Raw genomic sequence first — 13,233 nt, 5'->3', positions numbered from 1 at the left:
ACTTACTAATCTACCCACCCATTCTAGTACAGACCTGAGCCTTGGCCTTTACTTCTATTACTATGAACAATTAAAGATACTAACTATAAACATCTGTATATTCAGACTGTTTAATTTACGGAAAGCAGCATGTAGCAATCAAAATTAAGAGTAACAGTAGACTTTTTATAGAGGCTCCTTTCTTGTCATTATTCGGTCAAAATATGTACCATCCAATCTACGGCCTTACGCAGAGAGGGGGCCACGGAGGATCTAGTCCTAATTAATTGTGGTGGTAAAGATATGTGGTTGGTATTCCTGCCTAGTAAGATTCCTATGGACTCACCACTTAGCCAACTAACTGGTTGCCCCGTCCACGTCCTAAGATTATATAGCAAGCCAGGGTGCAAATAGTAACTGAAAGTTGTATTTGCATTTGTGAATGTAGGATGCTGCCGCAATCTGGAATTGTGTAGTGAAATTAATATATTATCAGTGTCAGGTCGAAGTTCTGGGTTGTTTGAGTAAGAGACACGATCTGCACAGCTGCCATTACCTTCCAATGTCGTTTACGTACGAACTCTTTTGGTTAGGTTTTTCCGTGACTTCTAAAATATCGAATGAAACAGCAACTTCAGTAAACAGGAAATATGAGTAACAACGCCCTCAGTCACAATTTTTTCGTGTTTTATTGAATCACATTATGTATTCTGAAACCTGTGGGTCCATCGTCAGGTGCAAATCGTTTTAATACACTTTTGCTCTTGAGTGAGGTTATGGGAAATATGTGTACCTGTTACGAGATGGCTGGACGTTACGTTCAATATTTTTCGAATGAAATTAAGGAAAGTATGATGAGAGCCGCGAAACACGGTGAGAAACTTACACTTCACAACACTTACACTTCAACAACAACAACCACTTCACAAATGCAGTTAACATGAGATGGCAAAGATGATATTTATCATGGCGTGTCAGATTTTGAGACTCGCTGATGTTGTTAGGTATCTCTCGGGAGGACACCTTTTCCACAGCTAATGAAAAACCGATTGTCCTGCAGTTTTCGGTATGTCAAAGGGTGCTTCTATCTCACGAGCACCCGAGATTAACAAGCGAGTTCGGTCGACCTTCACGAAATTTTGCAAACAAGTTGTAAATAGCGTTTTTTGAAGGTGAATTATTACAAAAAGTTGACCTTTGTGGTTAGAGGTATTGCTGGTGAGTCTACAGACGTCGTTATAATCATTCAACCAAAACCCTCACATGATATTTCCGTATTTTCACAATATGTTTCTTTAAATGCTCATTGTAAATAGATTGCTTGGCTGAATTCTGATCTTCCTTTGTTGTAACAATAACAAGTGGTACATTTTAAAACAACAATACTCACATCTCAATAGCAGCATGTAGTAATTGTTTGCACAGGTTGGTAGCTCATTGGGTTGATGTGTAATATCTGAAGCAACGCCATTCTTGAGAGGAAGTTTGAATAATTTGAATTTGTGAGGAATTTGACTGCACACTAAAAAACCGTTTAACTTCTGTTTATGATTATTTTACAAATTTGATATAATTTCCTTTACTGTCTGTATAAGATGTAGGGTTAGCTTCTTTCTTGTCCATTATTGTTCGTAGACTTTTCCCAGTGACCGAGCGAAAGCTTTGTGGAAATCAACAAAATCAACTTTTTTTATTTATTCGCGTCGTTTTTCTAGAATTCTTGCAAAGGTGAAACTATTACACTTCGATGAGCGTCTCTTCCAAAATCCACCTTGTTCTTCTCCCAGGAATAGATTTGCTATTGCTCTCAAGCAATCATTTAATATTTTGAGTACATTTATGAACTATGAGACATATATTTCTGTACTTGTTAAAAACATTTCTTAATCCTTGTTTGATTACGTCTGCGGTCTTCCAATCAGCAAGAAGCTACTAATATCATTAGCATTTATCGAATTTCTTGAAATATGGCTTAAAATTAAATACTCTTTACAACTTTGTGACGTAGGTTTTCACCTGAATTTTAAACTACGCCGCGTAATTTTTTTACGTATTTTTGTGCTGCTGTGCCCATCAAGCAGAGAGGAGTTCTTGAGTTCATTACGACTTTTCTCTTTTTATTCACAATTTACATCTGTATCGCCCAAAATCCATTTAATCTCCAAACTAGATCACAGCCTACCGTACATTAATATATCGTCAATACTACATGCAGTATTCAGTGGGAGAGGGAGTTGATGGGGTAGTGGTCAGGGGGTGAGGAGGGTGTAGGCAGGGTTTGGGGCGAGACAGAGTAACGAGAGAAATAGCGCGCTACATAGAAACCAGTGGTACGTGCTCAGCACTGATCCCGGACACATGGATCTAACACAGAGACCGCGCGCCCGCTACCTATAGTGGGTGCGAGTCGTTGTTAGCGACGTGGAGGCTCATCACAGCGAACCCGGCGAACGTCGTTAGCACTGGAGACAATGGTGTTAGCGTCATTACTAACGGCGCCGCGCTCTGTATGCGGGTGCCCTGTAATCCTCGGCGCTATGAGCATTGCTCGGATTTTCCCAGAAACGCAGAGTCGCTGTCGGTCGTCGCTGACAGCTACCTGCGACTGACAATCGGATCAGAAGCATCAAAGCTCTGCGACAGGGCACCGTGGGGAGGCCTAGAAACAGTAGAAATGGGGCTGATTCTAGAGAGTTTTCAAGTTCTGTATTTGATTCCATGATACAATTATAGTTGCCTTAGATTTATCAGGACAGTAAAGCGTTCCGCACCTACGAGTATTTCCAGCATCCGGATGTTGCAGGATACTACAACATTAGCAGAAATCGCTCTGATACCACGCAACGCCACCTATATAATGGTCACAACTAGGCGAGGAAATGAGCCAACCAGTCTGTCCATATATCTAATATCCAACTGAAGCGACCCGTTGATGATTAGGTACCGCATTTCATACAAATGACTGATTTTGATAGCTACGTTTCACCACCTGTTTCATATAGTCCCAGACATTTTGTGTACGATTAATATCGGGGCAGTAGACCTCTGATAGGGTGCTTGGTTGTTGTTCAAACCAGAAATGCAGCCCTGTGAGCACTGCTGTTGTCGTCTTGGAATAGGGGCGGCGTACTAATCATGAAGATGGAGAAGAAAGACAAACACTTTGTTAACGAGAATGTTGAAATAAGCTTCCTGATTCAAGCCATAGACACCTGAATCAGTAGGGCCAAATCGTAGTAAGGAAGCCCCCCCCCCCACACACACACACACAGACACACACCCTCCACACACATCGAGTTGAATGCCTTCTGAGACTGTCGGTGAACACGCTTTGCATTGTTTCAAATAGGGCAAAACTGCGACGACATGTTACACGACGGAGGGTACCTTGTATCACTACTACTCATTTCGCCGGCCGGAGTGGCCAAGCGGTTCTGGGCGCTACAGTCTGGAACCGTGAGACCGCTGCGGTCGCAGGTTCGAATCCTGCCTCGGGCATGGATGTGTGTGATGTCCTTAGGTTAGTTAGGTTTAGTTAGTTCTAAGTTCTAGGCGACTGATGACCTCCGACGTTAAGTCGCATAGTGCTCAGAACCAACCAACCAACTACTCATTTCTTTTCCTGTTAAACAATCGGAACCGGAGCGAGGGAAAAACGACTACCTGTACGCCTCCGTGGCAATGCTAACTTCTCCTAATCTTCGTGGATTTTAGAGGGAAGGTTCGTTACAGCCAGTAGAATCGTTCTGCAGACAGCCTGAAAAGCCGCTTCTCTAAATTTTGTCAGCAGTATCCCGAGAAAAGGACGTCGTCTTCTCTCCCATTTGAGTTCACGAATTATCTCCCTGATACTTGCATACTGATGGCATCTACCGTAAGCGATCGTCTTACCATTAGGCTATCCGAGCAAGATTCACGGCCAGACTCTTCAAAATGGCTCAAATGGCTCTGAGCACTATGGGACTTAACATCTGAGGTCATCAGTCCCCTAGACTTAGAACTACTTAAACCTAACTAACCTAAGGACATCACACATATCCATGCCCGAGGCAGGATTCGAACCTGCGACCGTAGCAGCAGCGCGGTTCCGGACTGAAGCGCTTAGAACAGCTCGGGCACAGCGGCCGGCGGCCACACTGGCGTCAGTCATGTGTCTACAACCTGTACTGGTAAATCCAGTATGTATATTTTCGGAAAGGCGTTTTTGGAGCATCATCATCGACCAGCTTTGCGAAAGAAGCGGCGACACTTTCTGCGCAACCCACCTATCATACTGCAAGACAATGCGCGGGCAAACACAGCGCAAGCTGTGGCTGCTCTTTTCGGTTGATGGGACTGCGAAGTACTGTACCATCCATCATACTACTCTGACTTAAGTCCTTGTGACTTTGATTTGATTCCGAAGATGAAGGAACCACTTCGTGGCATTCATTTCAACTCTGTTCCAGAGATTCGACAGGCAGTAGACCGTTCCATTCGCACCATCAATAGAACGGGCTCTGCTAACGTTATACTACGCCTTCCACATTGCTGTCAGCGGGTTCTACACAACGCTGGTGACTACTTTGAAGGACAGCTACAGGTGCAAACATGTAACTCTTTCGTATCGGTTGTGAACAAATAGTTGCCACTATTTAAATTTCTACCCTAGTATTTATGCGCCATCGCCGGGCAAACGATTTTCAGGTAATATATCTCGCCTGTACGGAATATACGTAATGGATGTTCGTGTACAGATTGTGGAGACATGGTTTGCGACATATGGAAGTTTGGGTCTGGCCGTGAGTCGTCCTCGGATAGGCTAATGGTAAGGTGACCGCTTACGATAAGTGTATCAATGTGACTGTCCCAAGCAATAAACTACTAACACTGTATTCGAATGTTACTGGACTGGCTTCACCACTGGTTTTATGCATTAATTTACACGTTTCTACATTTACAGCAAGCAGCCATTCGTCACACCAACTAGAAATTCAGTTAAAGTCATGTTGTATCCTCGTACAATCATTTAACGACAACGCATGCACATACACCACAACGTCATGAGCAAACAACCGCAAATTGCTGCTCACTCAGTCCGTCGGATCGTTTCTGTATATCGAGAGTAGGAGCCGTCCTACCACAATTCCGTGGGGTGCTCCCGAGGGTGCACTGGACTCTGATGAACACACGCCGTCGAAGAAATGTCGTGGTTTCTGTTACTGAAGAAGCCTTTGAGCCACTCACGTATCTTGGAACTTAAGCCACATGGTCCGACTTTTGTTAACAGTCTTCAATGGAGCATCGCGCCACACGCATTACAAAAATCTAAGAATAAGGAATCTACCTGTTGCTCTTGATCCATGGTTTGTAGCAGCATATCTCAGAAGCCATGTCGCAAAACATTGATTCTTCCCAAATACGTGTCAGAGGTGTCGAGAGATTTTTATCTGCGTGCGTAAGAGAAATAAGGTTTTTTAATTGCTCGCCGTCTGTTTATGTCTATATCTTCTCATTCAGTTCTAACGTAATAAATTTGTAAAATTTGTGTCTCATAGCCATTCCATAATAAAAAAAGTATTGTACTTTATGTGTTTGCTTTATCGTGTCTAGAAAAAATATTACATGTAGGTGTGTCGCGAAAGTCTGAACCGTACTTAGGGGTGTCCCAATGGAAGAAAAGCTTGAGAAAAGCAGGTTTGAAGGATATCATGCGAGGAAATGACAAGCTAAGGTTCACATGAGCGATGCTTTCGTGGTGGACACAATCTTTCTGCCTCAAGGAAATTCATTCTTTACGGATTCTGAATACGTTCAAGACCTCTGCTGCAAAGCGATGGTAAGGATATTGGTTTGAAATTATGTGGCCCCGTTATTTCACCCTTCTTGTATAGGGGAGTCACCGCGGTTTCTTCCCGTTACTTTGGCCTTTGTGCTGGACGAGAGATCAACGATAATTACAAGCTAAGTAAGTGTCGAGTTCCGTAGAGAACTGTGTGTAAAACCGAACTGGGATTCCACCCGGACCTGGCGATTTATTTTTGAGCTCTTTCATCCGCTTCTCTAAGCCAGGGATGTCTATTTTTATGACCCCCCTACGGGAGTCTCTGGGACAGTTGAACAACGGCAGGTTTTTACGGCACTCTGTGTGAAAGATTTTTTAAACACCAAGTTTAGAACTTCGGCCTCTCTTTTGCTGTCTTGTATTGCCACACCAAACGCGTCAACGAATGACAGGATAGAAGCCTTAGAACCACTTAGCTATTTTAAGTAGGATCAGTATTTTCTCGGTTTCTGGCAAGATCTTTCACTAAGGTATGGCCGTGGAAGTTGTTGTAGAGGCGCACGAATTTCTACCGACTATTACCTGCCGTCATCAGCGCGTTCTTTTTTGAAGCGAGAGTGCAACAGTCTCTGCTTTCTCAGCATTTTCCTAATATTACTACTAAACCACTATGGGTTTCTCCCGTACTTAGGCACTTATTCGGCAATCAGCTTAAGCGTCGCTCATAGTTCTTCTACGTTCATTCATTGTCCGAATGGGATGGTAACAAGTGCTAATCTGCTGCTCCTAGGCAAACTTCTTTCACGGGCTTCTTGGTGGAGTTATTAACTAAAATAACCATCGTCGCCATGATGACATGATCACTAATCGCCGTCTGTATACTGACATTGCCCATAAAGTGAGACGTGATGGAAAAGAAATTTCTTTGTAAAAGACACTAGATTTGCAGGAGATACACAGCATTCTTTATTGATTTACATACATTGCATGCAACTCAACTGGTCTTCTAGACTTACAGACGTTGTCACTGATGTGATCATAAGCTTTACCTTCAGAGATATGTGACAACATCGATGAATTTATGCTAGTAGAAAACACTAGACGAGGAAACCTCAATAAAAACAAAACTAGCATCGAATTGTCTTTAGGAAGTTTGACGCAATAAATTATATTTTCATAAAACCTAAACAATGTGATCAGCAACACTACCAGAAAAATTTCAATCTGATAACAATGAAAGGCTGATTCAAATTAGTTAAATGTAATAAAATGCTAATAATGAAGAGAGAGAATAGTAGCATCTAATTACTAGATTAACAGTAATATTCTGGAGCCATCACATCGTTAAAATACACCTTAAAACAAAAAACTAAAACAAGAGAAAGAAGACGCACCACGAAGGAATTCTCTGAATGGGACGGAAATCTGTATATGTGATGCACATGCACAGACAAACATACCACTACAATTTCAGAAAAATAGGATGATCTGTTCAACAGAAATTCCTTCACAAATTGAGGAAGTCAATAACGCGTTGGTCCAAATCTGGCCCATATGCGAGCAGATGTTTGGCTTGGTACTGATTGACAGAGTTGTTGGATGTCTCCCTGAGGGATATTGTGATAAATTCTGCTCAACTGGCACCTTAGATCGTCAAAATCCCGAGCTGATTGGAGGGCCTTGCCCATAATGCTGTAAACGTTCTGGCGGCTTCACTGCCCAAGGGAGGATTGAGGAAGCACGAAGACAAGCGGTAGAAACTCTTACTGTGTGCATGCGGGGATTACCTTACTAAAATGTAAGCCGGGATGGCTTGCCACGAAAGGCAACAAAACCGGGCGTATAACATCGTCGATGTACCGCTGTGCTGAAAGGTTGCAGTATATAGCTGCTATAGCGACTCTGCTATGAAAATAAATGAAAATCATTATCATTTACCGAACCGCGTGGCTGGCGACAGTCAGGTTGGTATCCCACTGCTGCCCGGGGAGTCTCGAGACACGTCTTCAGCCTGGGGTCTCATTGACATGAGTAGAATTCTCCTCAGTCGTGAGACCCTCTTCGAATTCAGCATTGACGACCAACGAAGGTGTGCCCGGTGACGCCCGGGACAGTGATGGGTTACGAACCTGACTGGTGCGTCGTTTTTTTCCTGGTACATCTAGATTTGTTGGAAGAACTCTGGGGAATTGCAGTGCGTTTGTAAAGGAAAACGCACACAGAACTTTCGTGTGACTTATTCTACAGTATTGTACTAGTGTTTCGAGTCCTTATCAGACAGCCATGACAAATACACGGCATATATTCAGAGACTTTCGACGCGCACTCATAGCTTAACAGACGTCCTGGTACTTAAACAGAAATCATTGGAAGAAAGTGAGGTCGTTATCGTGAAACTCCGTTGGATGAACTTAGAAAATCGGTATTCGAGGGTACTATGACCCAATTCTGCTGCGTTTACAGTCACTTGGAGACATAGTTTACGTTGCCTAGTTCATGAATGATACACAAAATTGCTATTATTGGTACGAATGCTCTCCATGACACGACACGCTGTACAATTGCTGCTGTGGTAGTACATATATAGATGTAAATGAGTTATCGGTTTGCTGAGAGAGAGAGAGAGAGAGAGAGAGAGAGAGTCTTGGGTATGGTTCAAATGGTTCAAATGACTCTGAGCACTATGGGACTTAACATCTATGGTCATCAGTCCCCTAGAACTTAGAACTACTTAAACCTAACTAACCTAAGGACATCACACAACACCCAGTCATCACGAGATAGAGAAAATCCCTGACCCCGCCGGGAATCGAACCCGGGAACCCGGGCGCAGGAAGCGAGAACGCTGCCGCACGACCACGAGCTGCGGACAATCTTGGGTATGAGAAAAGATATCGCTGAACATTTTACTTAAATTACTTCTGTTGTACATCGCACGCGGAAAGGTTGCCGAATGTATACAGTGACCGGAACTGAAGATGATGTATCTCAGACAGTTCATACGGCAGTAGGAGAAAGCGCCGGCCGGAGTGGCCGAGCGGTTCTAGGCGCTTGAGTCTGGAACCGCGCGACCGCTACGGTCGCAGGTTAGAATCCTGCCTCGGGCATGGATGTGTGTGATGTCCTTAGGTTAGTTAGGTTTAAGTAGTTCTAAGTACTATGGGACTGATGACCACAGCAGTTAGCCGGCCGCGGTGGCCGTGCGGTTCTGGCGCTGCAGTCCGGAACCGAGGGACTGCTACGGTCGCAGGTTCGAATCCTGCCTCGGGCATGGGTGTGTGTGATGTCCTTAGGTTAGTTAGGTTTAAGTAGTTCTAAGTTCTAGGGGACTTATGACCTAAGATGTTGAGTCCCATAGTGCTCAGAGCCATTTGAACCACAGCAGTTAAGTCTCATAGTGCTCAGATCCAATTGAGTAGGAGAAAGCGTGTGCGTCCTGCACGTAAGGAAACATTACGCAACTGGTTTTTCTTTTAGAAATTACACTGCAACGTTGTTTATGAGAATATCGTGTTACAACTCGTATAAGAATGATAAACTTCTGCCAGCAGGTGACAGGAATTCGAGAAGAGCAGGGTAATGGCCTAACAAGCCGCTGTTATCGTTCCGCGATATTGCTGCTAGCGTTGGTGGGGATCCCACAGCTGTCCTGCTAATATGGAATCCATGGAGGCAAGAGGGCCATAGTCGACGCCATACCTAAACTCTACAGCCGCATGAGACTAGCGCTCTAGAGCAATTGTACAGTGTTGTCTCGACCTTGCAGGATCGTACTGCGACGTGACGTAGTTTAAGGCCCTGTTTGCAGAAATATAAGTTTCCACACGAACAAAACTACGACTTCTGGAATCTCATGGACTGTCAAACGGCGACCACTGTGGTGGCATCATTTGACGCGGCAGGAGAGAGTACCGAGCTGGCAGTGATGAGATCAAAGACAACATAAGGGAGGGTAAAGGCACACCGTCGTCTCTTGAGAAGAGTCTCAGTTCTGCATACAGCACCACAGTGGACTTATCAGTGAGTCGAGGGTCCGAGGAGACTGAATTTTGTCGGAAAGCGCTCATAATCGACTTTCAGTCCCAAACACATGACGTGATGGTATGGGTTTCTATTGCATACTCAACAATATCACCTCAGCCTCTCGTAGACGGTAATTTGACCTGCATGTGTTACATTTCTGCCGTATTAAGGGAGGCGGCTGTACCATATTACAAGTTCTCCGTGAAGTTATCTTTCAATAAGATAATGCAGTATCGCATGTTGATCATGCTATGCTGAGCTACTTACGTACAGAGAGTGTTGGCGTGTTGCCATGGGAAGCATATACTTCCGATCTCTAACCCATTGAAAACATCTGGTCGTGTGGTTGGTGAGAGAATGACACGCCACTATTCTCCTGCCACAATGCCTGATGAACTCTAGCTTAGCTTGGTAGTCTCACGGGATCATGTCCGCCTGCTTAGATGGGTGGTAATGTCCGGGTTGGACATTTCTCTCCGCTCGGGAACTGGATGTTGTGCTGTCCTCATCAACATTTCATCCCATCATCAGCCGCAAGTCGCCTAATGCAGCGCCGACTGAAATAAGACTTTCATTGGCGGCCGAACCCGAATGGGACCTCCCGGCCAACAATGCTATACGATCATTTCATTTTCACTTTTCATGGGATCATAAATCATTACATGTTATCCACCCTCAGTTCTAACAGACTACCACGTGTGTTAGAGACGTTGCAACTTCCCGAGGTGTGCACCATATTTCGCATCCTGTTTAGCCCAGCGTCACTAATAAGTTTAATCGTGTATTGCCCTTACTAAACTGTATCCACATAACAAGGAAATTACGTGATTTGATATGCTTCCTGGTGTGACACTTTTAGTGGCCAGCAGTGTAGTTCGTTCCCTTTACAATGGTTTCAATGAATTTCTCCGACTGTACGAGGATGGGATATTGGAAATTTTTGCTAAGGTCTTATGGGACCAAACTGCTGAGGTCATCGATCCCTAACCTTAATCTAAGGATAACACACACAACCATGCCCGAGGTACGAGGATGTTAGAGGGGTGTTCAACACGTAATGCAACACATTCTTTTTCGGCCAATTTCGGCCGAAAAAATGCGAAATTTTTCCTGAGACATCTTACAATATTCCCGCTACAGGCTCTGTAGTGTCATGAAGTTCCGGTAGGTGGCGGCGCTATACGTAGCGTTCAAAATGGCCTCTGCAAGGGAGGTGTGTATCAAGCAGACAGCCTTTATTGAGTTTCTTCTGGCGAAAAACTAGAGCATCGCAGATATTCATAGGCGCTTGCAGAATGTCTAGTGAGACTTGACGTGAAAAAAAGCACGTTGAGTCGTGGGTCGAGGCATCTGACATGAACGCAACAAGGTCACGCAAACCTGTCAGATTTCCCTAATGACAATCGGCCGCACACAGCTGTATCTTCTGCGACTTTGGAACGTGTGTACACTCTCATTCGAGGTGATCGAAGGAACGCAGTCGAACATCTCGCTGCAAAATTGGACATCTCTCTTGCTAGTGCTGACACACACATCCACCAGTTGGAGTTCTCGGAAGTATGTGCTCTCTGGCTCCCTCGCCGCCTGACAGAATACCATAAAGAGCGAGGCAGGACCATCTGTGCGTAACTGTCAGCGCTTTACCAGGCTGATTGTGACTCCGAAGAAAATCTTCTAAGCCGCACCACCAGCCAGTAAAATCATGGCGACGGTGTCCTGGGACTCTGAAGAGGGTTATCCTATTTGATTTCCTCCCTCATGGTGTAAAGATCAGTTCTGTGTATTGTGCCACCCACAGGAAACTGAAGAAATGATTTCAAGAAATGACTTCACCGTGTCTGTCGCCACCAAATGTAAACGCATTTCTCTTTCTCAGTGACAACGCGCACCAGAGAGAAGCTTAAAAAACTTCATTGGACTGTTCTTCCTCATCCACCTTACATCCCGCATCTCGTACTTCTCGACTTCCACCTGTTTGGCCCAATGGAGGAAGCACTTCGCGGGAAGCACTACATGGGTGACGGGGAGGTTGTTGATGTAGTGGACGCTGGCTCCGACTTCGACGAGTAGAGCGGAACCCTGCGGGCATACACGCCCTACCAGTAATCTGGCGTAAAGCCATCGCATTGGACAAATGTGATGTTGAAAAACACAGTTTTGTAGCCGAGGGAGTGGGGAATAATCTGGTGTATTGGAACCCTGATTAACATCGACCTTCTTTCAGCAAATAAATTAAATTTGCTCATCAAGCGCCCGTGGTATGATTTACTACTCTACGCTTACGAATATGCTTAATGTGAGTGTAAATAAAGTAAATTTGTGTTATTACTGTGCATGGTTTTCATACTTGCCTACTGTGCATATATATTTTACGTGTTGCGATGTACAGAGCATGCAAAACGGTAATGTTGTGTGTACTTTTGTAGAGACGTGGTCGACGGCGCCTGAAGATGCGTGCCAACCTCCCAACTTCATCAGCCGACAGCTGCCTTTCTACACTTTAATAAGTGAGTACATCATTTAACGAAAATCCAAGATAGAGTGCAGGGGGTACCACATTAATTGTATAGCTTTTATCCAATTCTCTTTAGTTATTAATTCAAGAGCAGCAAACAGAGCTAAGCAGAGATTTTTTTTCTATACAAAACTAGTCATGTAACTTACCCTACGTCATCGGAACAGGTTTCGCAAAATTAAGTTTAAATATAGCGATTAAGAGATACATTATCTACAGATTGAAAAGTAAAATATGGTACTTGGATATTGGGCATGTACAAGGAATGTTACCATGTTGTAACATATTTCCAACACTGCCTGATAAAAGAAGTGGTAGTCAGATGTGGTTGACTGGAAACTTTACAATACGTATACCCGACCTCAAGTTCCCATGCATTCCAACGTCAGGCCACTGTCACATCAAAATGCACCAAAAATCTGTGTATTGCACAATTCGATCAGCTCGCCAAAAGGACACCTTCAGTGAATCCCATTTCCCACTCAGTTAATTCTGTCTGACACGAGTGTGCGGCATCTCCGTATCTTTGACAGTGATCACTGAACATCTGACGTTATCCAGATGTAGCCTGCCAGGCCTAGGCCTAGTAACAACACTAAACACGTGCAACACTAATTCTGTTTGGTGGCCGTTCTGTCACAGAGAACTGAAATTTGAATCATTTACGTAGCCATCCTTCAGTGATTTCTACATGTACAATGTTACGTTCACATCCGACCATCTCTTCGGGGAGGTTCGCTTTTTATCAGGCAATGAAAGTCGGCCGGTGTGGCCGAGCGGTTGTAGGCGCTTCAGTCTGGAACCGCGCGACCGCTACGGTCGCAGGTTCGAATCCTGCCTCGGGTATGGAGGTGTGTGATGTCCTTAGGTTAGTTAGGTTTCTAAGTTCTAGGGGACTGATGACCTCAGATGTTAAGTCCCATAGTGCTCACAGGCATTTTATGATGGCAGT

At 44.3% G+C, this 13,233-nt stretch overlaps 1 long non-coding RNA gene across 1 annotated transcript in view; it reads left to right on the top strand.

Annotated features, from left to right (window-relative positions):
• Nucleotides 1-12,261, top strand: part of LOC126253104 (uncharacterized) — a 187,729-nt gene extending 175,468 nt beyond the window's left edge. Inside the window, exon 3 of the long non-coding RNA XR_007545903.1 lies at nt 12,193-12,261. This is a non-coding gene — a long non-coding RNA (uncharacterized LOC126253104). The remainder of the gene's footprint in view (nt 1-12,192) is intronic.
• Nucleotides 12,262-13,233: the final 972 nt, after the last annotated feature.

This window comes from Schistocerca nitens, chromosome 4 (assembly GCF_023898315.1).
Source record: "Schistocerca nitens isolate TAMUIC-IGC-003100 chromosome 4, iqSchNite1.1, whole genome shotgun sequence".
Lineage (NCBI taxonomy): Eukaryota > Metazoa > Arthropoda > Insecta > Orthoptera > Acrididae > Schistocerca > Schistocerca nitens.
Note: the sequence above shows the minus strand (reverse complement) of the source record. Positions and strands in the feature narration are given on the sequence as shown.